The 24,876-nt window shown below is 42.6% G+C and overlaps 1 long non-coding RNA gene across 1 annotated transcript; it reads right to left on the reverse strand.

Annotated features, from left to right (window-relative positions):
- Positions 1–966: 966 nt before the first annotated feature.
- On the reverse strand, positions 967–5,225 carry LOC116038140. Its single transcript, XR_004102035.2, has 3 exons — positions 5,155–5,225; positions 4,091–4,097; positions 967–979 (listed from the first exon to the last, which is right to left on the reverse strand). It is a non-coding gene; the product is annotated as an uncharacterized LOC116038140 (long non-coding RNA).
- Between the last annotated feature and the right edge of the window lie 19,651 nt (positions 5,226–24,876).

A 24,876-nucleotide genomic window follows, 5' to 3' on the forward strand; every position in this document is an offset into this window, starting at 1 on the left:
GAATAAGCCAGTGTTATAAGCAGGGCCACACGGAATCCGTGGATGCAGAATTCCGCAGAATGTTTCACAAATTTTCTGCAGATTTAAAAAAAATAAAATAAAATAAAAGCTGTTCTCCACCCCAAGCAGAAAAGCAGTACACTAAATTCGGCAGATTTTTTTTTAATGCTGGATTACCGCTGAAAACTGTAAAAAAAAAAAAAAAAAAAAACTGGTTATAAGGATGCTATACTTAGATTATTATGAGTATTCGGAAAATGCAAACAACAATGGCATTTTAATATTTCTCCTCCTTCAATTCAGTAAGACACACAACACTTCTCATGTTAAGAAACAGGTCCTGGTGAAGTGAGTGTGGGAGCAGAGTGGAGGAACATTACTGAAACACAGAGAGTTCACAGATAGCCTGGGGGAAAGGTCCATCCTGTAGGACGGGTCTGAGAGACATACCAACCCTCCCCCATCCGTGTTGTATTCTTACAGTTCGATTCTACCAGTGTTGGAATGTAACTGAGTACATTTACTCCAGTACTGTACTTCAGTCCAAATGTTGAGGTACTTGTACTTTACTTGAGTCTTTTCTTTTCATGTTACTTTCTACTTCTACTCCGCTACATTTCAGAGAGAAATGTTGTACTTTTTACTCCACTACATTCATCTGTTACAGCTTTAGTTACTAGTTACTTTACACATTAAGATTCCTGCACACAAAACACATGTAGTTTAGAAAATCTGATGTTTGATTCTAAATGAAACTAGCTAACAGAAGAACTCAAGTGAAGATAATCACCTCTTCTGAAGAGTCCATCATGTTTTTTTTAATCCTCTGTGTCCTCCTTGGCTGCTAGCAACTGCGTGGAGGAGTGCGTGATCACTGAAGGCTTGTATCATGTGGACGCGCCGACAGTTTTGTTGTCATTACTTAGAGTTCCTCATGGGGTAGACAGAAACTACGCACTATAGCTTTAACTACATTTTCCTGATGATACTTACATATTTTTACTTAAGTAAGTTTTTTAATGCAGGACTTGTACTGTAAAGTATTTTTAGAGTGTGGTATTAGTACTTTTACTGCAGGATGTGATTACTTATTCCATCTCTGCAGTGTTTTAGAAATGAAAGACAGATGAAATAACCAAGCTTTTCTATTTTGTTAAAGCTGGTTTGAAATATGTTTGTGCAGACTGACAGGGGAGGTCATGAAGCTCAGTACTGTACACTCTGTGAATGGTGTGGATGACACTGCAAGGGTCCATCTGCAGAAATGCTGCTTTAGACACGGGCACAACAGAAATAACCCAGGGGGTCAAAACCTGTGTCACACTTCTCATCTTACAGAGCCCTGAGAGAGGACACAGCAGGATGAGGGAGACTAGAGACATGGAAGCCTGCTGATACATTGTCTCCTTTATTTTCATTTCAAGATATTTTGGCCAATCCTTCAAACCTTACAGTAGTCTAATGCTGCATGTAGGACCCTGAAAGAATATTTCTAATACTTCCTGGGCCTTGTTTTTGTCACTTTGATCATCAATGCGATCTGTTTGATGAACTTCGGTGTGAAATCTATGTGTGCAGTAATGCTGGCAATCACGGTTTTACACCGTGTGCAATAGGTCAAGCTGCAACAAGGTAAACTGCATATTTAGAAAGACAGTTTTGACAGTCAGTAACATTATGTGACAGTGGTATTACAGTTTCTCCAGCAATATGATTGTAATGGGTCCAGTAACAAATGCCATAAATCCAGCAGGAATTGCAGTGAAATGGCTCCATCAGAATGTATGCACACAAACCTTTGCTGCTGTAGTATGTGGTAGTAGATGTGTGTTGCTTTAGCAGCAGCTCTACTTGACATTTGGTCCCTGTGCCAACACAACACAAGCCACTATGGCTGTGTGCGCACACCACTTATTGTGTACACACACTCAGTGACATTTCGATGACATTTGGATGAGCTAGTGTGTGTCATTGGGCTAACAGGATGCCCTCTCCTCCTTTCCCCACGGCCTATGGTGGGGAAAGGACCTTGCTCCATTTGGAATAGCGCTGGGAACCCCGAGGAACTTTAACATGGCTGACTGTGCCCCTCCTCACAGTCATTTCCACTCTTAGAACAGCCAGGAGGCGCTTTGAATTCATGTTTATTTGAATAGGAACAGATGCTACGACAGATATTTGGGCAACAAATGTCCAATGTACAGCATCACAGCATTTATAGCTCTTGCAAATTGCCAATACCCATCCCTAGAAGGGCTTTTAAACAAACAAAAAAACATTAAACATTGCCACGTCAAAATACATAAAGCACAACCCCCCCCGGACCCTACATCGTAGCCTGACGTACACCTCGACACATGCCGCTCGGCCGTAGCTCGGTAGCGTTGCATTTCCCCCGACTCATTTCCTGGTTCTCCTTCTCCATAAACAACATGAAATCAAGGAGAGGGTTAACTTCTCCTGATCCAGATTTCTCACCGTGGTCAGAAAGAACAGGGGAGACACTGTGTTTCTCTCACTATGACTCCCTTTCTCTCTGTGTTTTGACCAGAAGACTCCTGCTCGAGCTGCGCTAAGTGCTGGTCTTAGCTGGTGGACCAACACATTCTCCATCCAAGCACATCAGAAAGCGATGCTTGGTCAGGTGCCTTTGGTGTTTGTTATTGCCGCAAAAAGTCTCCTTTAGCGTCATATTAGACGCACTTGGTTGGGACTTTTGACGTCACTTTTTGACACTCTGGATCGAGACGTACGTTTAACTGACATGCGGTACAAGAACTGGGACAGTTACTCTGATTCTCCAACGGGTGCGTCTGTACTGCGTTTCAGCTGCGTTCTGGTTTTGTTCCATCCTCCGCCACACGCCATACCACACCGGGAGCGTCGCAGAAGCGGAAAAGAATCTGTGATGTCTGTTATGTTTTTCCACCACCAAGATGAATCTATCGTTGTCCGTGGTGTTGTAGAGGAGACATATGATATTGGGGGTGTCCTATGGTATATTGACTTGATGCTCTCTCCGTGAAAACAGACCTGGCACGCATCTTTAGGGGACCAGAGAGCCGCTTCACGCACGCTTCTGGGGCACGGCGTGACGCGGCTGGTGGAATGTCAAGAATTGACTTGAATGGCATCGATTGCTCTTAGGAACAGATGGTGGCTGGGGTTACAAAATATACGTTTCAGTGACACGGGACATGAACCCCGGTCTCCTGGGTGAAAGTCCTGTGTTGTTTGACCCATCCACCACCCCACCTCTTTACAAGGATTTTCGGTCTTTCATACTGCTCGCTACCGTTGTGGCTCCTAATACTATCATCTTACAGCGCTGTGCCAAGGCCAAGCTGCTGCTCTGTCTGGTGCGTTCCATACAGACACTAAATGGGGATTTTGCGTCGGTATCTGACGCCGAGAGACACTGACCACGCTTCAGTATGTGACAAGTAATGTGTTTTTATTGTTTCTTTATGACCCCTGGCTGTTGTGTGCCCCTACAGAGCCCTGGAACCCCTGGTGTGTTTGCATGGCGTATATAGACTACAGGTACACGTCAGATCACATGTGTTACATTAACGGGTCAAGACGGGTCTGGAATGGGGTTCGAGACCATTGCAAGTGTGACTGTGCTGTTCCTGTCATGGTCCTGGTTTGTTGAGTGTGTTTCCTGTTTTTTTTGTAAAGTCACTCTCCTCATGTTTCATGTCATATTTTACATAACTGTGCTCCATTAGTTAAACAGGTTCTGTGTATGTCAGTCTGGTTTCTCCTGTTTCACTTTTTCTTTGTGATCGTTGATGATTGCTATCTGCTGTACCTGATTTTTAAGTTTTCAGAGTATTAACTGCACCAGCCATTCATCTGGGTTCGGGCCCTTCTCCTGTTGCCTGCTCTCCAGTCGTGACAGTTCCACTGTGTTTTGGTGAATGTTGAATATTAACATGAGAACTTGACAAGAAACCTTATTATCAAAGGATCTAACCCACATACAGGCCAGCTGTGTCTGCCATGTCTCCCGCAGGTTTTTGATGAGTCATTCTTTCTGTGGTTTGCCTTTTTGCAAATCATGCAAAACACTATTTAATCAAAGAACTTTGTTTCTGTAATCTTGTACTCTGATGCAGTGGTTCTTGACCTTTTCGAGTCACAACACCCCAGAATAATGAGGTTGGTGTTCAGCAGTGAAAAATATTTTTGGTAAACTGAAACTAAATGAACTAAAACCCTTAAAGAAATAAAGAGTTAACTGAAACTGTATTGCCAGGTTAAAAAAAAACTAATTAAAAAACAGTTTACATTTTTTTACAAAAATTAAACAGACTTGATATTGACATTCCAAGAGACAGCGCTGTGCCGCAATGACTTTACATCAGACACTAAAGCAGCGCAAAGATAAAACATTAAACATCATGGCTATTCATATACAGTTCTCCAGGCAGGTACATGCTTCTGAGACATTATACCTGGCCTGACAAACCTGTCTGCTAGTCTTAGTTTAACTGTGTGTGTGTGTGTGTGTGTGTGTGTGTGTGTGTGTGTGTCACTGCCTGCTATATCTTCTTCCTCTGTGCCTCAAAGCTCCATTGTTGTTAAAACACACTGCTGACTGGCTGACATCACCATTAACACACACTGTACTTCATTCTGACCCATTTCTCCAGGCTTCATTGGCTCCCATTACCATCTGTTGGTCAAAGAGTGTAATTCCAGATGATCTATGTGATCTGAGATACACTGTGTCAAAAAGTTGTTGTTTTTTTCTTTTTTTACTGTAATTTGCGCCAGTAGAGACTTAGAAATAATGATGAAGAAGAAATACATTTCTACATAATCCATTTATATCAATATAGTGTGTATTTTCTTTTGTAGATTGGAACTTCCTAAAGCAGTCACATGGTACGGACGGGCAGCGAGGCTTCAGATGTCATCAATGACCTCATTTGTCTAAAGCGATACAAGCATCCATACGTGCTTCACGGACAACTTCCAGGATTTCTCGACACGCTTCAAAGTCTCGGCACAGAACGTAACATCAGTATTTGTTAGTTTCAAGTTTTGTATTTGTTGTAATTTTTCTGATATGTGTTGCACTGTTTTGGAATTCCAGAAGTCTGCCTGCCTATTTATCAACGCTCTAGCTACGCTACACGACACAACACAACCTGGACCCTGTTTTTCCATGCATTGGTGTCAAAGTGACTAACGTGCAGAAAAAGCTTTGACATTGGTCCCGCTGACAGCCTCAGATTATTATTCTAAGTGTCTGAATTAGAGCTGTAATCGGGCCTTAAAATTTAGGCCCGACAAGGCCCAAGCCCGACAGAATTCGGCCCGAGCCCGACAAGAACATTTTGATTGACAGCTTTTTAAAAGCCCGAACCCGTTTACAGCCCGACTGTACAAAAGGCCGTCTATCAGCAGTGATTAGAGTGCATGTCGGAGAATAGCGCGGACACACGCTTCACACAGCAAGTGGGCACGCGCGCCACTCAGCTTAAAGGGAGAAAAAGGAAAAAGAGACTGCTGCTGTCCGGAGGACTAACACCAACATTATTCAAATGTGCGTATGCACACAGCTCTTTTGTCAAGAATGAGTCATTTCTACATGTTTTAACATCATTTATTCATGACTAACGTAGGCTACAGGCCACTTGGAAGTTGGAACAAAGAAATAAAATAAGTCCTCCAGAGGCCAGCCTCCGTTTCACCTCCTCAGCATCCATTTACACGCTAATCAAAACGCATCACCTGACTGCTCGTTTACCGCACAACCCGGAGCACAAGCCTGAGCCTGGCCCGAACCCGTGTAAAATTATAGAAATTAAGACCGAACCTGTTGGGTCCCGTCGGGTCCTGTCGGGTTCAGGAAAAGATCTTCAGCTCTGTAGTCTGAGTACACCCAAACCTGCTTTCTTACACAGAAAAATGGCGCTTGTATGCTTTGTCACCTTAACTCCATAACTTCATAACTACAACAGCCACTAGAGGGCGCCGCCACTATGAACGTAAATATGAGACATAATCGCTGCTTGAACAGATAACTTATGGGAGCGTTTTTCAGGGGGGGGGACAGTCCTACCTGGTGCAATGTGGGGTTCAAGGCTCAGACGATGATGAAGGTGAAGGTTGGGTGAGCAGTGAGGAGATAGTGGTGGTGATGATGAGCATCAGTATTAATGAAGAACTAAACGTATTTATTTAGAATGGCTTTTAATACATAGTAGTCTCGCATTACCAGACCTTCCTCCACAGCGCTGCAGAGGAAGGTCTGGCTAGTCCACACAGCATTCTGGGATGGGAGAAAAACATGCTCTGGTTTATTGATATTTCTTTAAACCAATCACAATCGTCATGGGCGGTGCTAAGCTCCGGACAGAGTCACGGTGCCTCTGCTAAATAGTCTCAGGAAGGAACTTGTTTTGGTGGAACGTGTACGTTCAAAAGTAGTTTTAGTTGTGCAACAGAAAACTCAGATTGGACAGATAGTCTAGCTAGCTGTCTGGATTTACCCTGCAGAGATCTGAGGAGCAGTTAACCATAGTCCTCACAAATCCACCAGAGGTTAGAATGCCAACACAAAGAAAGAGGAAGGGGACGGACATCCGGCAGAAATGAGGGACATCCGGCGGAGTTTCTGACGGCATGTGGAGAAATCCCGGAAGTGGAATGTCATGGATATAGACTAAATACATAGTAGCAGCGTCACATTTTCCCTCTCCTCCTCCTGTTTTTATATAACCTTTTCTGATTTCACTGTATTCTATGTTTTATTCTTTTTATTATATGTACTGTTGTTTTGTTCTTGGTCCTTGATGTTAAGCACTTTGGATACCTGCTGGTTGCAGTAGTGCTATATAAATAAATGTTGATTGATTGATTGATTGATTGATTGATTGATTGGTTGACCAGGGGTCCGTTTCAGAAAGCAGGTTTAGTGAAAACTCTGAGTTTGTTAACCCTGAGATGAGGGAAACTCTGGGTTTTCTGTTTCAGAAAGAGAGGTAACTTAACCTTAGAGTCAGTTACTATGGTAACTGAGCCTGTGAACCTAACCTGGTCGGGAGCAGGTTTTCTTCTCTCAGTCTCCTCCCTCTGACACAGCACTCTTTCATTTCCTCATTCATTCATTCAGTCTGTATCAGGCGCATGTTAGACCAGTTTGTTATCGGCATGAATAAAAAAAAAATCTGTTGGTTTATTAACCATGTTAGGCAGACTATAAAACGTTTTTTTTTCTAAAAACATGGCATTTCCTTGTGTCGACGAGCCCGTTGATGAAGAAGCTGCTTTACTTCGCAGGGTGTTATATGTTGGGAGATGATATTGAGGCCCCGACATTTAAATTTTCAGATAACTTCCTATTTGAGCGGTATGGTTTTTCTTCCCAGTCTGTTATGCAGCCTATAGGCTACCTAACCTTATCCGTCCTCATATCACTGACGTCACCCATCGTGGACATGCTCTACATCCCAGCAGATTATTTGTGTCACAACCGCAGTTTTCTTTACAACAGTGGTGATGCGGAGCATTTTAGATTTGATTAAATATGATAGGCTACACCATATTGGAATATTTACTCTAGCAGCAATTTTCTCCCACGCAAATTCTCTCTCTTTTGCAGCAGCCGCTGGGTTGTTTTTTTAACTCTCTGTATGTGAGCATCAGTGTTGGGAACGTTACTTTAAAAAAGTAATTAGTTATAGTTACTCACTACTTGTTCCAAAAAGTAATTGAGTTAGTAACTGAATTACTCTATGATAAAAGTAACTCGTTACCAGGGAAAGTAACTATTTGCGTTACTGTTAAAAAAAAAAGTTGCTATATGTCAAAGAATTTGGATTTTTTTGAGCAGTTTTTTTGTTGTGAGGCAGAAAGATCTATCTTCTGCTGCTTGGAGGACTTTGCTCCGAGTCCTTCTTTGCTAGTGGATGGCGAGCTATCCTCTGTGGTGGAGGTATCTGTGTTTTTGGTCACTAGCTTTGTAGATGCGTGTGTCGTTGTGAGATGCTTCATTAAATTAGAGTTGTTTACAACAGATGTCGACAAAGTCTTCGCTCCTGGACATAATGTACACATTACATGCACGTTCTTGCCTTTGACCACAATGAATTTGAAGTAGTGCTTATATCTCCACCTTGAAAACGTCAACTTTTCATCGGATTGCTCCTGACTCGCCATCTCTGCTGCTTCATCGAATCTCTGTTTAGCTGTTGTATGTGTGTGTGTGGCGCGTGCTGGCATGTGTGTAAAAACACTGGCTCTGATTGGCTACCATGAAACATGACTTTGCCTTAGCCAATCATAATCGCTTACCTCGTTATTAACCCACCTCCTCACTAGCTGTGAGCCAGGGGTGCGTTCGGATTACACAGTTTATTCAATCAATGCATAGTAACGCACCGCATTTAACATCCAGTAACGTTAACGGCGTTGTAACGACGGGAAAAGTAATTCGTTAAATTACCCCATTACTGAAAAAAGAACGTCGTTACCTAACGCCGTTCTTTTAAACGGCGTTATTCCAAACACTGGTGAGCATGAGTATTTCCGCTGACCCGTTTGTTTGTGGTTGTTGCCATGGTTAATCGTAGTAGGGCTGCCCCCTCTTAGTCGATTAGTCGACTAATCGGTCGTTTTGGTCTTAGTCAACTAAGATTTCTTTAGTCGATTAGTCATGTTGTATGCTTTTTTCATGCTGAATGATTTATTTCCAAGAAACGTACGAGCAAATCTCTGGTAAAACACAAGAATTAAAGTGGTGCTTTTGCGTGACTCTTTGCGGAGAAACTCAGATTTACAGATCTGTCGATTAAATCAACTAATCGATTAGTCGATATAATTGAATGAGTGTTAGTCGACTACGAATTCCTTCAATCGAGCACAGCCCTAAATCGTAGTATCATGGCTCCATTCATGCTGCCTTTTTATTGTGGTGGTGCACGCGCGTGAACATACTCTGAGTTGATTGAACCAACTCATATCAGCTGTTCTGGAATCTCAGAGTAAATCAACTCAGAGATCAGGGCTAGACTCAGAGTTTGGTAAACCTCCTTCCTGAAACGAGGCCCAGAAGGCAGTGGGATGATGGCAACTCCCATTCTCAACAGACCAATAAACACACTTTAAATTGTTTGTGAAATAGGAAAACAAGCCTCTTATTCAGAGTCTGTCATACTGCACATTCAATGTCTTGTATTATAAAATAGGTTTAAAAAGATTTTGGTCCAAGTCCAGTAAGTAATTATCTACAGCAGTGTGGAGGCGCTGAGAGCATCGTGTGTCACAGTGCTAACTGGATTAGCAGTCCTCCTGGCTAATGAGCCCCCAGAGTGTGCAGGGGGGTCTGACCTTCCACACCGCTGTGAAATGATACAGCAAAGGCTGTCGCAGTGTGATTATCAGCACGACCCCCTGCTGCTGCAGCCAGACCGGCCCAGGATGTCATGTAGGACGCCAGCTTTCAGTTTGCAAACAGTACATGACTATGTCTCTGTTCTCAGTTCACTAGCGAGCAGAACTGAATTTTCAGACCATAGATTGTGTATAAAGACGTTCAGACGTGGTTCAGTTCAGTGAGTGGGACTTCTACATTTGGAGCTCTGACCAAGCATTGAACGATTTCAATATTTATAGTGATCTGAATGAAGTGATTGAGTACACCGACAAAAACAATTTTGCCCATCACTAATCTGTTGAAGATCTGTGTGTCGTTGTCTATATCGACGACATTTCATTTCCGGGATTGTTCTGGTGCCGCCGGATGTCCCTCATTTTCGGCTGGATGTCCGTCTCCTTCCTCTGTCTCTGTGTTGGCGTTCTCACCTCTGATGGATTTCTGAGGACTATGGTTAACTGCTCCTCAGATCTCTGCAGGGTGAATCCAGACAGCTAGCTAGACTATCTGTCCAAACTGAGTTTTCTGTTGCACGACTAAACCTACTTTTGAACGTTGTTCAGTTGTTTAGCAGCCAACAGGTAATCGTAGGTTGTCCGAGTTCCTAACTCAGAAATCCAAGGTCAGGGGGGTGCGTTTCCGACTTTGACCTCGGAAAATCCAACTTTAGCAGCAGCTCTACTTGACATTTGGTCCCTGTGCCAACACAACACAAGCCACTATGGCTGTGTGCGCACACCACTTATTGTGTACACACACTCAGTGACATTTCAATGACATTTGGATGAGCTAGTGTGTGTCATTGGGCTAACAGGATGCCCTCTCCTCCTTTCCCCACGGCCTATGGTGGGGAAAGGACCTTGCTCCATTTGGAATAGCGCTGGGAACCCCGAGGAACTTTAACATGGCTGACTGTGCCCCTCCTCACAGTCATTTCCACTCTTAGAACAGCCAGGAGGCGCTTTGAATTCATGTTTATTTGAATAGGAACAGATGCTACGACAGATATTTGGGCAACAAATGTCCAATGTACAGCATCACAGCATTTATAGCTCTTGCAAATTGCCAATACCCATCCCTAGAAGGGCTTTTAAACAAACAAAAAAACATTAAACATTGCCACGTCAAAATACATAAAGCACAACCCCCCCCCCGGACCCTACATCGTAGCCTGACGTACACCTCGACACATGCCGCTCGGCCGTAGCTCGGTAGCGTTGCATTTCCCCCGACTCATTTCCTGGTTCTCCTTCTCCATAAACAACATGAAATCAACGTGAAAAACGTTTAAAACGTTTTTAAAAGGAGTTCCACAGTATTGCAGGTGAATGATGTAAACCCTTTGAAATAAAAGATTATGAATTATAATTCTGTTAATGATGGTGCTGCAGCCTCAGACTGGGATTAGTAGGCCTAGGACTTTTTCGCCCGCAGTATTGCACCTAAATGAAATAGATTATAGGTTCAATACCATTTCACCAGTAATATTAGGCTATACTTATGATTAAATATGATAGGCTACACCATATTGGAATATTTACTCGTAATCGTAGGTTGTCCGAGTTCCAAACTCAGAAATCCAAGGTCAGGGGGGTGCGTTTCCGACTTAGACCTCGGAAAATCCAACTTCCGAGTACAAATGGAACGCACTATCTGTCCCCATTTATAGGCCCCTTCCTTGGCATGTGCAGAAGGTATTAGTTGGCACACACACACCTTCACAAAAAACTAATTTAAGATCACAGTGTAAGTTAGTTCATCCAGATAGGTATCTGCAGCTGTCAAACAGTGAAAGCAGGCCTGTAACTCCAGCTTGCTTCGTTGGTCCATCTCCTCCCAGTGTTGACCACAGGCATAGCAGATTTTAGTTTCTGCCTGTAGGTCGGGATGGGACTACTTTTAGATAAACACTAATTTTATCATCATAAAACAAACTTCATTCAAAGTGGACAGAAACTAAATAAAACTACCAAAAGCCGTCTTGGTTCATCTTTCCACTGTTCCAACAATCACCACTCTGGTTTGGTTGAAATAAACACTTAATTCACCCATTTACATGTGGAAATATGCTGGCTCTATACACGCTAAAAGTAGTGATTGTTTACATGGAGTCCAGTGGAAATATGCTGGCTCTATACACGCTAAAAGTCCTGATTATTTACATGGAGTCTGGTGGGTTTGGTGATGGTGATTTCGGGGATGTTTCTTGTTAAACTAAAATGATGTAGGGATCCTTTTCATAATGTTGTCAGACTCTTAGAATAATAATCTGAGTCTGTCAGCGGCAAAAACAGAACTTTTAGTGGACGCTAACTGATGCTGAACATTTGTCTTTAAGGGTTAGCCCCAGTTTACGGCTGTGATGTATCCCGGTTACAGTGTTCTCGCTCAATTCTGGACTAATGTCAAAGAGTTTTCTGAGTGGTGTAACAATTTGGAGGTTCCACCGAGATAAATATCAAGATAAGGATTACTTTGCAGCGAAAAACCACGGAACTCGGAGAGAAAACACGGTAAAACCCTGGTGTGTGAGAGCAATGGACACGAGGTAGCTTAGCTTACAGAGCTAACAGGTGCAGTCTAGCTAGGACACACGGAGCCGTTTTATTGTTTTTTTTTTTTTTCGAAGTGTTAGCGAGTCACGAACGCGAACAGCAAGATGTCGGAGCACCGTGAAGACTTTCTTTTGGAAATTGAAGAAAAGTTGATTGGATTAACGGTGAAAGAATTGCACCGAGTTTGTGAGAGCTGTAACATTGCGGGTAAAGACTCAGCAGACATTACAGGTAAAACTCATCGTTCACTGGTTAAGCACGTTATAAACTTTTGTGAGCGCACTGAGCTCTTAGAGAAAGAGGACGAAGGCATGTCTGTGCTTTTGCAACTGAACGACCTGCTTGACACCCTGCGGGGCAGCCCGGTGACCGACTACGCGGACGCGGGAGCGGCGGCGGCGGGGAAGCAGCGGCAGTGTCCACGTATGCGGGCGACGACGGCGGGGGAGCAGCGGCACACTCCACACCTGTGGTTGACTACGTGGGAGCAGCTCGCCCGGCGCAGCCCGCGTCGGATGGACTACGAGGAGACTGCACGCCATTTCCGTCATTGCTGGAGCAAGGAGGAACCCTGGAGACAGCGCGGCACAATGAGACTCAACACGGAGGCAGAGAGTCCACGAGCAACAGCTACTACGCTTCTTCAAGGGGGTTCAGAAAGGACTTCAAAATAAATGGACATGTGGGTGAGTCGACCTCAAAGGACACTCTTAGCTTTAGTAGCCTGGAACATCAGATTGAAAGTGGGCTAAGAAAATGCTATCCTGAATTTGAAATAGTGGAAGCAGTTATTCGTGCTGTGAGGCCTGGATTGAAACTGAGGAGTTATTTGGAGGGGAAAAAGAACCTCACCCTTGCTACCCTTAGACAAATACTCAGAGCTCACTATGCAGAAAATGATGCGACTGTATTGTACCAACAACTGACAAAAGCTGTGCAGGGACATGGGGAAACACCACTAGATTTTCTGGTCCGCGTGCTGGATCTGCGCCAGAAGGTACTGTTTGCATCTGAGCGTGCCCAGTCTGGCCTGAAATATAGCAAAGAGCTAGACCAAAGCCAGTGTTCACAGTCCATCATGACTTGTCAAACGACAACATAAGAGCAGAAATGAGAATGTATCTGCGGGATGAGGAAAGTAGTGATGAGCTGCTGCTACAAAAGATGCAGGTTGCGCAATATAATGAAAATGAGAGGACCCAAAAGATTAAAGCCACCAACAAATACATTCATCGGGCACATCTGAACTCAGTAGAGAGAGGTGAAGATGGAAGTGTCTCTCCAACCACTGTGCTCGTAGCTAAACCTAGCAAACCAACTAAAGAAAACCCCCTATTTACAAAAATGGAGGAGAACAACACAGCAATCAGGGAGCTTACAGGCCAAGTAGCATCACTGGTAAAAACTGTCCAGCGCGAGAGACAAGCGAGTGATACTAACCAAATCAACTTACCGGTTAATGCTCCTAGGAGACCAAAAAGACAGTGTGTGGCCTGTCAGCAGGACGACAAAAACTGCAACCATTGTTTAAAATGCGGCAGTGACACACATTGGGCAAAAGGGTGTAGAGTAGGGGAGGCACAAAAAACGGTGGGAAACTGGCGGAGGTTGTGACTGGGGGACACCCCATAACCTCAATAACAATGTCCCAAAAAGACCAACACGCAAAGCTAAACCCACCGATGGGGCCTGTACATCTGCATGAAAGGCAAAAGAAAAGGCAAAAACTACCCACTCCTCAACGTGTCACACCTTTAAAGTCAAATGAAAAACAGAGAGGCCAATCCTCTCATTCAGATAACGCTGGTACAAAATACAAACGAGTAGCACAGCTGGTAGGCCAAAAGTGTCTTGTCTGGTGCAAAATGAATAACGTTAAGACTTTAGGTCTGTGGGACACAGGGGCACAAGTATCAGTCATGAGTGAGGCATGGAAGTCCCAGAATTTACCTGATACAAAAATCCATCCAATCAGTGACTTGTTAAATGGTGAGCAAATTCTGGATTTAAGAACAGCCAATGGCTCAATGATTCCCTTTCAGGGCTGGGTTGAGATTAGTCTCAATCTGTGTGACCCAAAAGGCCAAACATCAGAGTCTGATGAGGTAATAGTCCCAGTGCTAGTGAGCAGGGACGTAGTTCAAAGACCAATAATAGGGTTCAACGCCATTGTGGAAATAATGAGAGATAAAAAAGTTCAGGTGCAGCCCAGTGAAAAAGTAGCTTTGCTCAGACAGTCACTAAGACTAGGTTCAGGAAAGGCAAAGGCACTACTAAATCTGATCCAGGGAGCTACCAATGACAACGCTACTTACCCAGTCAGTACCGGACGCACGTCCATTATAGTCCCAGGGGGACATGTCAAGTGTATCAGCTGCCCTGTAAAAACAGATCTCAAAGTAAAAGCTGAAATGCTCTTTGAACCTGAAGAGAATCTTTCTTTAGAAGAGGGATTAGAAATCACTTGCCAGCTGGTAAATATTTCCTGCTCCTCTCGGAAAGTGAACATTTATGTCAGAAATGCTACACAGCATGACATCTCGATGCCAGGTAAAATTATGATAGGGAGCATACAGAGAATAACAAACTGTTATCCGGTGTACCCAGAGGAGCACCACGTTAATTCAGTAGTTGTCGAAAATGCCCCAGCTCAACCTAATTCTACCACGGAAAAGTCACTGAGAGATCCCAAAAACCAACAGTGGGATCCTCCTGTCAACTTGGACCACTTGACCAGTGAACAACAAACGGTCGTTAAGCAAATGCTCAGAGAAGAGTCAAGTGCATTTGCGAGGGACAAAGATGAGGTTGGCTTTATTAGAAACCTACAAATGGACATTGAGCTGAATGATGATACCCCAGTAGCTAAAACATATAATGCCATACCACGACCATTGTATGACGAGGTAAAAGCCCACATACAGGACTTGTTAAATAAAGGGTTCATACGCAAATCCACCTCCCCATATGCATCTGCTGTGGTTTGCGTGAGAAAACGGGATGGAAGCCTGAGACTATGTATTGACTACAGGGGGCTTAATAAAAAGACAATCCCAGACAGGCACCCCATACCGCGCATCCAGGAGATACTTGATGGTCTGGGTGGGAACGCATGGTTCAGCGTACTGGACCAGGGCAAAGCTTACCACCAGGGAAACATTAGCGAGGACTCCAGGAAATTCACCGCCTTCACAACCCCATGGGGGCTGTACGAATGGAACCGGATTCCATTTGGCCTCACTAATGCACCGTCAGCTTTCCAGCGCAGTATGGAAGAGAGCCTTGAAGGACTCAGAGACAAAATATGTATTCCTTATTTAGATGATGTCTTGGTATACAGCAAAACATTCTCTCAGCATGTTGAAGATATGAGATCAGTCTTAAAACGTCAACAAGCCTGGGGAATCAAGCTGAGGCCGGATAAATGTGACGTTTTTAAAAATGAGGTGCGTTATCTTGGAAAAGTGATCTCAGCTGACGGCTACAGGATGGACAATAAAGAGGTAACTGCAGTACAAGCGCTTAAAACAAAATCACCTACCAACATCAGAGAACTCCGTAAACTCCTAGGGTTCCTGGGTTATTATAGGAGTTACGTGCAGGATTTTTCCCGTCATGCAAAATGCCTGTATGACCTACTCTCATCAGACATAACCCAAAGTACTGAGTCTAAGTCCACATTTCGATCAGTGAGGGCAGGACAAGCTCCTCCAAATCAGAAAATAGAGTGGACTGACACACACCAAAAAGCATTGAACTATCTTGTTGATGTCTTGACTAACCCACCTGTAATGGCTTATCCCAGATTTGAGGATCCATATATTTTGCATGTTGACGCTTCAGAAGACGGACTGGGAGCAGTCCTTTATCAGAGACATGAAGGCAAACTGAGAGTCATCGGCTATGGCTCACGGACATTGACACCAGCAGAAAAAAACTACCGACTACATTCGGGAAAACTAGAGTTTTTAGCACTCAAGTGGGCGGTTACAGACAGGTTTAGAGACTATTTGTTTTATGCTCCCTCTGTAACTGTATACAGCGATAATAACCCTGTTACTTATGTCCTGAGCACAGCCAAACTAAACGCAACAGGACATCGCTGGGTGTCCGAGCTGGCTGACTTTAACTTGACATTAAAGTACCGTCCAGGGAAAGTGAACATGGACGCATATGGGCACACGTGAGTATGGATGCATTAATGTCTGAATGCACAGAGCAGTGTGGCCCCGAGGTGCTAGGTGCAATATTCAATGCAGTCGAAAATCAGAAAGAACATGATGTGGACTGGATCTCAGCCATGACCTGCAGCCCACATGTACAAGAAATAGCTGCCGATACCCAGTCAAACATAAAGATAACACAGCAAGAGCTACTGAAGGCACAGCTGCAAGACACCGCTATTTCCTATATGATCCAGCTGAAAAAGTCTGGAGAGAAACCAGATAAGATGAAAGGTAAACAACTGTTACATGAGTGGAAAAGACTGTATGTTTCTCAAGAGGGTTTGTTAAAACGCAAAACAGCAACATGTAGTCAAATTGTGCTTCCTGAAGTGTACAAAGAGTTGGTTTACAAATATCTTCACTGTGAAATGGGTCACCTGGGGGTGGAACGGGTCTTGCACCTGGCTAGACAGAGGTTTTATTGGCCTGGGATGCAGAAGGACATTGAGTTTTTTATTGCCAAAGTGTGTAAATGTAACTATCAAAAGAAACCTGCGGTCCATACCCGAGCTCCCATGTGTCATATACCTGCTACAGCACCATTTGAGACCATCTCTATTGACTATCTTCACCTTGAAAAAAGCAGGGGAGGGTATGAATATATTTTGGTAATTATTGACAACTTTACCAAGTTTGCCCAAGCTTACCCAACCCGTAACAAATCAGGCAAAACGGCAGCAGATAAGATTTTTAACGATTTTGCCCTGAAATATGGTTTCCCTGCTAAAATACACCATGATCAAGGCAGAGAGTTTGAGAACCGTTTATTCAGGCAATTGCAAAAATACACGGGCATTGCAAACTCTAAAACAACCCCCTACCACCCACAAGGGAACCCAGCTGAAAGATTTAATCGTACATTGTTGTCTATGCTGCGGACCTTGGATGAGGAGAAAAAGGGAAATTGGAGTGACTATGTGAGCAAAGTTGTACACGCCTACAATTGTACGACTAGTGAAGCAACGGGTTACTCTCCTTTCTATTTGCTTTTTGGTAGAAAGCCACGTTTGCCCATTGATGTAATATTTGGGATAAGTGAGGAGGAAGGATGTAACTCCCATGAGGAATATGCTCAAAAATGGCAGCAACAAATGAAAGAAGCTTATGACATTGCATCCAAAACTATCAAAAAGACTACAGCAAGAGGAAAAACATACTATGATCAAAAGAGGCAAAGTGCAGTGCTTTACCCAGGTGACAGAGTTCTTGTGAGAAATATGTCGGAACGAGGAGGGCCTGGGAAATTGCGCTCATATTGGGAAAAGCAAATACACATTGTGATCTCTCAAAAGGGGAAAGACAGCCCAGTTTATGAAGTCAAGTCTGAAAGTGGCACAGGGAGAGGCAGAATCCTCCATCGTAACATGTTAATGCCCTGTGATGCTTTACCACCGCAGGAACCAGTTAAAAAAACTGAAAAAAATCTGCCTATTCAAAAATCAAAGAGACACAAAGAGAACAAAACAAAAGATACATCAGAGGACTCAGAGAGCTCAAGTGAGGATGAATACTACTGGGCTAATAGACTGAGGCACCATCACCACCAGCCTGGAGAGGAAAATGTCGCACCTCAAAATGCTCCTGAAAGAATTCAGCCTGAAGCTGAGGCTGAAACAGAGGAGGTCAGGGTTGAGACTCCAGCCCCAGTGCTTGTGAACAATGACACTACCAAAAATGACATTACTAGAGTTGACACCGAAGAGGTGCCACAGACAGTTCCAGCTGCAGACTGTCCTGGCAACCAGGAGCTAGAACTCACTGACATGCAACCACGTCGTTCACAGAGGGAAAGACGACCCAGAGAAACACTGACGTATGACTCATTAGGTCACCCAACGCATCGTGTGGTGGGGTTTCACACTAACCCACTGTATGTCAATGCACTGGCCCCAGGATATGGACAATACTGTAGGCCTTGGCCACCTCCACAGGTGTTTGGATCACAGCTGGGTTATCCTCCATTTGTTTTCATGGGAGGCTACTGAAGGACTGATCGTAGGTTGAACATGGACTGTAAAAAAAATGTGGACGCAGTAGAATTGTTTGTGAACTGAGTACTAACTGTCCATTAAGTGTGTCATTAAAAAAAAAAAAAAAAAAGACTGAGATCAGTGAAGTTCGAAAAAGAAAAACACGGCTGTGTTCAGTTAATGACTGTGATCCTTGATTGTTAATACTTTACTGATTTAAGACCAAATTTCTGATGGTGATATAAAGTGGTTAATATTTCAAAAGCTAAGTATTGTTTTATGTGTGACATAAGAGTCCAGATATTTGGCTATTAAGCTTTGGCATTGAAACAGTAAAATTGTTATGTTTTCAGACTATAAAAATAAGAAGTCTCCGGAGAAGCTATGGAATGAACAGAAATGGTTTTGTATAGAAGAAAACGCATATAACTACACTGTTGTCGCAACTGCTCAGAGGTAAACTAAACTGAAGTTTAAAATGCTTAATGGTGTCAAGAGTAGAATGTGATTATATCACATGGTACGCAATAGTGATATAAGGGTGAAACCTGTGAAATGCACTTAAACTATTTACTTGTTTCTTACTTTCAAAAGAAAGTTATTGCCATTGTGAGTAAAACGTTGATTTTTCATAGTTCATGTGGTACAAGAAAATTGTTAACTAATGTTAAGGACAACATTCATTTTGCAGGGGAGGAATGTAGCCCCTGGAAATACCCCCTTTTGAAAGTATTTTTGTGTGTTTATATAAAATGCATAATTGAATCTGTATTTTGTTCAGTAATGTATTGAGACATGTAGTTTGATTATAAGTTATGCATTTCTTCACATCGCCAGTAGGTGGCTACATGAGTAGTGTTTTGTGTTACAAGATACTGCAAGATACCATAGAATGAGACACGTTTTCAGGTGGTAGTCGAGGCCTGAAGGAGAGAGAACACGAAGTGTGTGTGTGCGGTGATGTACCCTTGAACTTGCTGTTTCGTGATAAGTTTTGCTGTGAAGGAATTAAACTGAACTTTTATACACTACTAGCACGGTCGCTGTCTGAGTGGTGTAACAGACATCCACGGTCCTGAGGATGAAGCATAATGACTCAGGTCACAATTGTCACGTCTAGGGATGCACTAGTAACAAGGGACAGGTGACTGATGAATGGGTGGAACAGATCAGAGTGGGGCAGACAATCACAGAGGTGGGAAACACAAGACAGGAAGTTAGTCAAGACATGACACAGGAGAAACAGACACTTCAAAGTAAAACAGGAAACTGAAGCATGGAAACATATACATGGATGGATCTAGGAAAACAAAACACAGAACGGACACGGGTAACACATTACCATGAACAAATAACAGGGAAACTGAAAAAACACAACTGAAAAGCACAACCATGACAATAATGTCCCTTTGTCTGATACTTTGGTTTATGCGTACATACCTCAAAAACTCCAGGATTTTTTTTAAACAATGTTTTATTGATTTTTTTATTGCAATTACAATTTAAAACTTTAAATACTAAAACTTTTAACACTAATCCCAGCCTACAAACATTCTCTTAATCTTTAATCTCTGTTGTACTTTAACAGCTAAAAAACAATAAGCAAATTATATGACAGTATCACATGTACAGAATGAAACAGAAAACAGAACAATGGCACCTCCAGCAAAGCCATGATACGCACAAATACAAAAACAAGAATTGTACCTCTTCTGTCACCCTCCAAGACATGTCTCAGTCCTTTTCCCTTCTTGGGTTCACCACTTATTTTAATGTATATAATAGATTAATAATTGAATATAATATACATGTTAATCTCCCTACATCACACCGTATTCCTGATCCAAACACCGATTGTAGGTGCCTCCATTTTCTTCTAGATGAGAGTTATAGTCTTTTTTGCCTGTAGTATAGCAAAATCTATAAATTTATATTCTTGGGGTTTCAGATTTAGATTTGTTAGATACAGGTGCAGCAAAATCATCTTAGGGTCAAGTGAAATGTTTACAGGAAAGATGAACACCTCACTCCAGAATGGTTTAATTTTGTCAACCTCCCAGATAAATAAATGTTCCTTTAGCCTCATTGCATTTAAAACAAAGGTTTAGGTATATTACTGTTGTATTTATTCAATTTAACAGGAGTTAAAGCTAAAGCTGCCTACACAGGATGGGCAACAAGCCGGCCGTTCCATTGATTTCCTCCGGGGCAGGGCGGTGGCTCCCAACTATGTGCTGCGCTACCACTGGCGTTGCGCTCAAAGTTCAAATTATTTCAACTTTGACCTAGTTTCAGCTGACCCTTTGAAAGCGCAACCAATGAGATAACAGCATGTCGTTACATCCCGCGGTCACTTCTCTATCAAATTTTAGTTATTTTGTGGAATGAAAATTAACATTTAAAGGTGCAATATGTAATACTGACAGCTAGTGTTTAAAATAATTACTGCAGTACAAATCGAGAGTCGTCTCCCCCGCCCCCTCCTCGCAGACTGAAGTTCACGGAGGTTGCCAGGCTGAGACCGCAGCATCCAACAATGTTGCTAGACGCTAGTCTCACATAGCCAGACATTACTCCACAGCACAGCGGAGTAGCTGTTAGATGCTGGATATTGACAGCCCGTGCTCATGCAGAGCTCTTTATCCAACTGACAGACACATCCTTGGCTTAGAATTACTATAGGAATCCCTAAAAATAACACTACCTTGCCGTCCTTTTCCACTCGACTGAACACACTTTATTGGCTTAGAATTACAGCAACAATCGCTAAACACACTGCAAACTCACTGTCCTCTCTTCCTGATTTACAGCCCCCCTCTTTTGGCTTAAAATAACTCACCGTTGTCGGCTACGGCCGCTGAACAGGCTACACGTTGTAAACAGCTGTGGCCCACTTGCCTGGTTCTCCGGTAACGTTAGCAGTTAGCAGGGTTAGCATGGCGGCGTTAGCCAGGACCAGTCGGGACCACTTTTACTGGCTGTGTCTCAATTGTTTTTGCGAGTAACCAACTCGGGTACTCTAGCTATATAATTCAATGTGAGTACACAAATGTTGAAATTACTGAAAATGCCCATCCCTTGTAGCCATGATAAATTAGCCTGAAGCTAATGCTTACCTTGCTTATGCATGCTTACATCCTTTTGGACTCTAAGCTGTCTCCATCTTTCAAATACATCTCCAATATTTACCCAGGGTTTGTTACGTCTCTGGTCACGCAACTGTTAGAAAACATGCCATTTTTTTTTAGGTCGGGTAGAATCTATCTCCGTTGATCCTGTTCGTTTGTTTGCTGCTTTCATGGCTGTGCTAACGTTACAGCTGTAGCGCGCTGGGTTTATGTGTTTACAGGTATATCTGGCAACCTAGCCTGGCTGTCAAACTGGAGAAAATACTGGCATTAGCATTGTTGTCAGAAAATACAGTATTTCAACTTGCAAAGCTTCAGATGTCCGTCCCCAGTCTGCATCAGTCAAGTTGTTGTATTCCTCTGTGTGTTTAGTGTAGTGGCGATTCAAATTATAACCCTTTAACACAGCGATCTGTTCTCCGCAAACTAAGCACACGGCTTTACCTTTGACTTCAGTAAATAAATACTTAGAAGTCCATGTTTGGTTAAAAACTCTGAACTCTGTATCGACCTTTCTTTCTTTCCCATGATCTGACATTTTTGAGGGCTAACAGCTCATTCACGTCCATGCTAACGTCTCCCGCTCAGTTCGCGGCTCGCCGACACAGGGGTCTGACCATACATTGCAGTTCTTCTTCTACTTCTTTTTAATTGCGACTTGCAAACAGAGAAGAAGAATTTGCATACGTTCGCACAAAAAAAAAGAATGCCCATGTCTGGTCAAGGGGGTAAGCCTTCTTCCGAACTCGAACCTCCTATGGCGCCATTTTGATGCTAACAAGCCATCACCCTCCGTTAGCATCCCATTGACTGCCATTCATTTTGACGTCACTTTGACAGCGAATAACTTTACATCTGAAGAGTTTAAAGACTCTATTTGTCCATTGTTTATTTCTAAAGAAACACGACAATGTATAAAAGGCTCCATTACCTTGTAGCTCACGTTATGGCTCCGTAGCAGACGTTTTTTATAAAAATAGGCTAACGATTGTGTCATAACCACGAGACTTACTGTCGCATAGTAGAGTATAGTACAGGAGAAGCTCGCAGACAGTTTGGACTTACATTAGCTGTTTAAGTTTAATTACTAATGTTAACTAGCATTTTAGTGATCAATAATTAGCCTGTGTCTATGTTATCTCCTTACATATACCTACGCTCTCCGTCTCTGCTAGATTGGGAATGATTGAGATTTCTCTTGGCACAGCTACCAGAAGACTTCCAACTTTCAGACAGGTTGCTCACGTCACATCTACGGGATCTGTTGGTCCATTTATATACTGATGTGTCTGGTGTAGTGGTTCCAGGCGCAATTTGTTTTTCTTCCTTTCGGTTTTCGTCAGTCATAGTTTTTTTTTTTTAAGTAATGGATAGGATTTGTAATGCAAAATACAATACTTCACTCAAAACGTAATGAAGTATATTTTAAAATACCAATTTTAAAAAACTACTTGAAAAATACAAAATACACAACAAAACTACTCAATACAGTAACGTGAGTAAATTTATTTCGTTACTTTCCACCTCTGTATATTACATATTGGACCTTTAATGGATTCCTCTGTGTCATTTTCTATGTAAAAGAAATATACTCAGAAATACCCTGCTGTCTAAACTATGTGATTTTGGAGAAGAAAAAAATAACTCTTGGTGAACTGTTGTTTTTACTGTAAACATGGCAATTATTTCTGTTTCTCTACATGGATTTATTTTTATTACATTTTTATGATTTTCTTTGCCCACTAACACTTAAAATGTATTTTGGATTTTGTACGTCTACAATAGTGTATGTACTTTGGTTGTGCTTTTTATATAAGCCGTTACAGGTTTCTACCATAACCTCACATGGATTTTTGTATTTCTTCAATGTAATTTGTTATTTTATGTTCTGTGAAACAATTAAACTAAACTAAATGTAAAATGACAAGATCAGTGTAAATGTCATCTCTATGTGTCCAGTAGAGACAGGGCTGGATCAGTAACCACTGTCCAGTGTTCCAGACCCCCAGGAGCCCCCAGGAGCCCCCCGGGCCCGGCTCACTGTCAACTGTGGTGAGAGCACTTGATGTGGTGGCCCGTCCAGACGGGCTGTGTTTGAAAATCATTTTAGTTTATCATTTATTTGATTTTTTTTTATTGTTTATAACAGCACGTATCTCCACATCACATCTCAATATTCTTGGACAATTATGTACAATAATTACTTGGTACAATAATTTATCAGTAACATGTGCAAATGTGTTCTTTATTCACTGCTGCTATACTTATTATTCACACTCTACTTATTTATACTGTATTTCTGTTGACACTGCACTACAATAGAATTTATTCAATCCATTTGAAACAGTCTTTTTAACCTAATCTCACTTGACTTCTACTTAACGTTTTTATTAGTTCTTACTGTAGCTATGTTACCTGGTGCAAGCAAAACAATCTAGAGCTCAATGCTCTAAAGACAGTGGAGATGGTTGTGGACTTCAGGAAGAATTCAGCCCCACCCTCTGGAGTCACCCTCTGTGGCTCCACAATTGACACTGTGGAGTCTTTCCGCTTCCTGGGAACTACCATCTCCCAAGATCTGAAATAGGAGCTGAATATCAGCTCCCTCGTCAAGAAAGCACAACAGAGGATGTACTTCCTGCGGCAGCTGAAGAAATTCAACCTGCCAAAGACAATGATGGTGCACTTCTACACAGCCATCATTGAGTCCATCCTCACATCCTCCATCACCATCTGGTACGCTGCTGCCACTGCCAAGGACAAGGGCAGGCTGCAGCGTGTCATTCGGTCTGCAGAGAAGGTGATTGGCTGCAATCTGCCGCCGCTCCAGGACCTATACGCCACCAGGACTTTGAAGCGTGCTGCAAAGATTGTGGCCGATCCCTCCCACCCCGGACACAAACTCTTTGAGCCACTCCCCTCTGGCAGGAGGCTGAGGTCCATCAGGACCAAAACCTCACGTCACATGAACAGTTTTTTCCCCTCCGCCACTAGCCTTATTAACAAGGCCTGGAAACCACCCTGACTCTCCACCCCTGGCTCTGATGCCACTGTTCTCTCTCTGCTGTAATGCTCTTTTAATTTTATTTCTATCTTTATTTTGAATGTAATACATACTGTGTACATATACTTACAATACCTATACTTATATTGCTTAATATTCCATTTAGAGAATGTGTGACGTGCACCAACAACACCAAAACCAATTCCTTGTATGTGTTAAAAAAACGTACTTGGCAATAAAACCCTTTCTGATTCTGATTACTTTATACACTATTGACTCGCTCTTTTGTTACTTTAATTTTACCCTGAATTTGACCGTGAGCAACTGCAACTAAATAATTTCCCAGAGGGGATCAATAAAATATTCTGATTCTGACTGGTTTTTATTGTTTTTAAATCATGCAAATTTCTTCATACATTTAATTTCTGCTTGTGTAATCAAATTACCAATGTGCATCTGGAAATATACTAAGCCACAGGGTTCAGTCTGAGAACATGGTTTTACAACATAAGCATAATAAGAAAAATACAATTACACAGTGGCATACTTAACTAAAGACGTACATTTGACACAACCCCATTCCCATTAGCTCAGAAAAACAC

Source organism: Sander lucioperca, chromosome 14 (assembly GCF_008315115.2).
Source record: "Sander lucioperca isolate FBNREF2018 chromosome 14, SLUC_FBN_1.2, whole genome shotgun sequence".
Lineage (NCBI taxonomy): Eukaryota > Metazoa > Chordata > Actinopteri > Perciformes > Percidae > Sander > Sander lucioperca.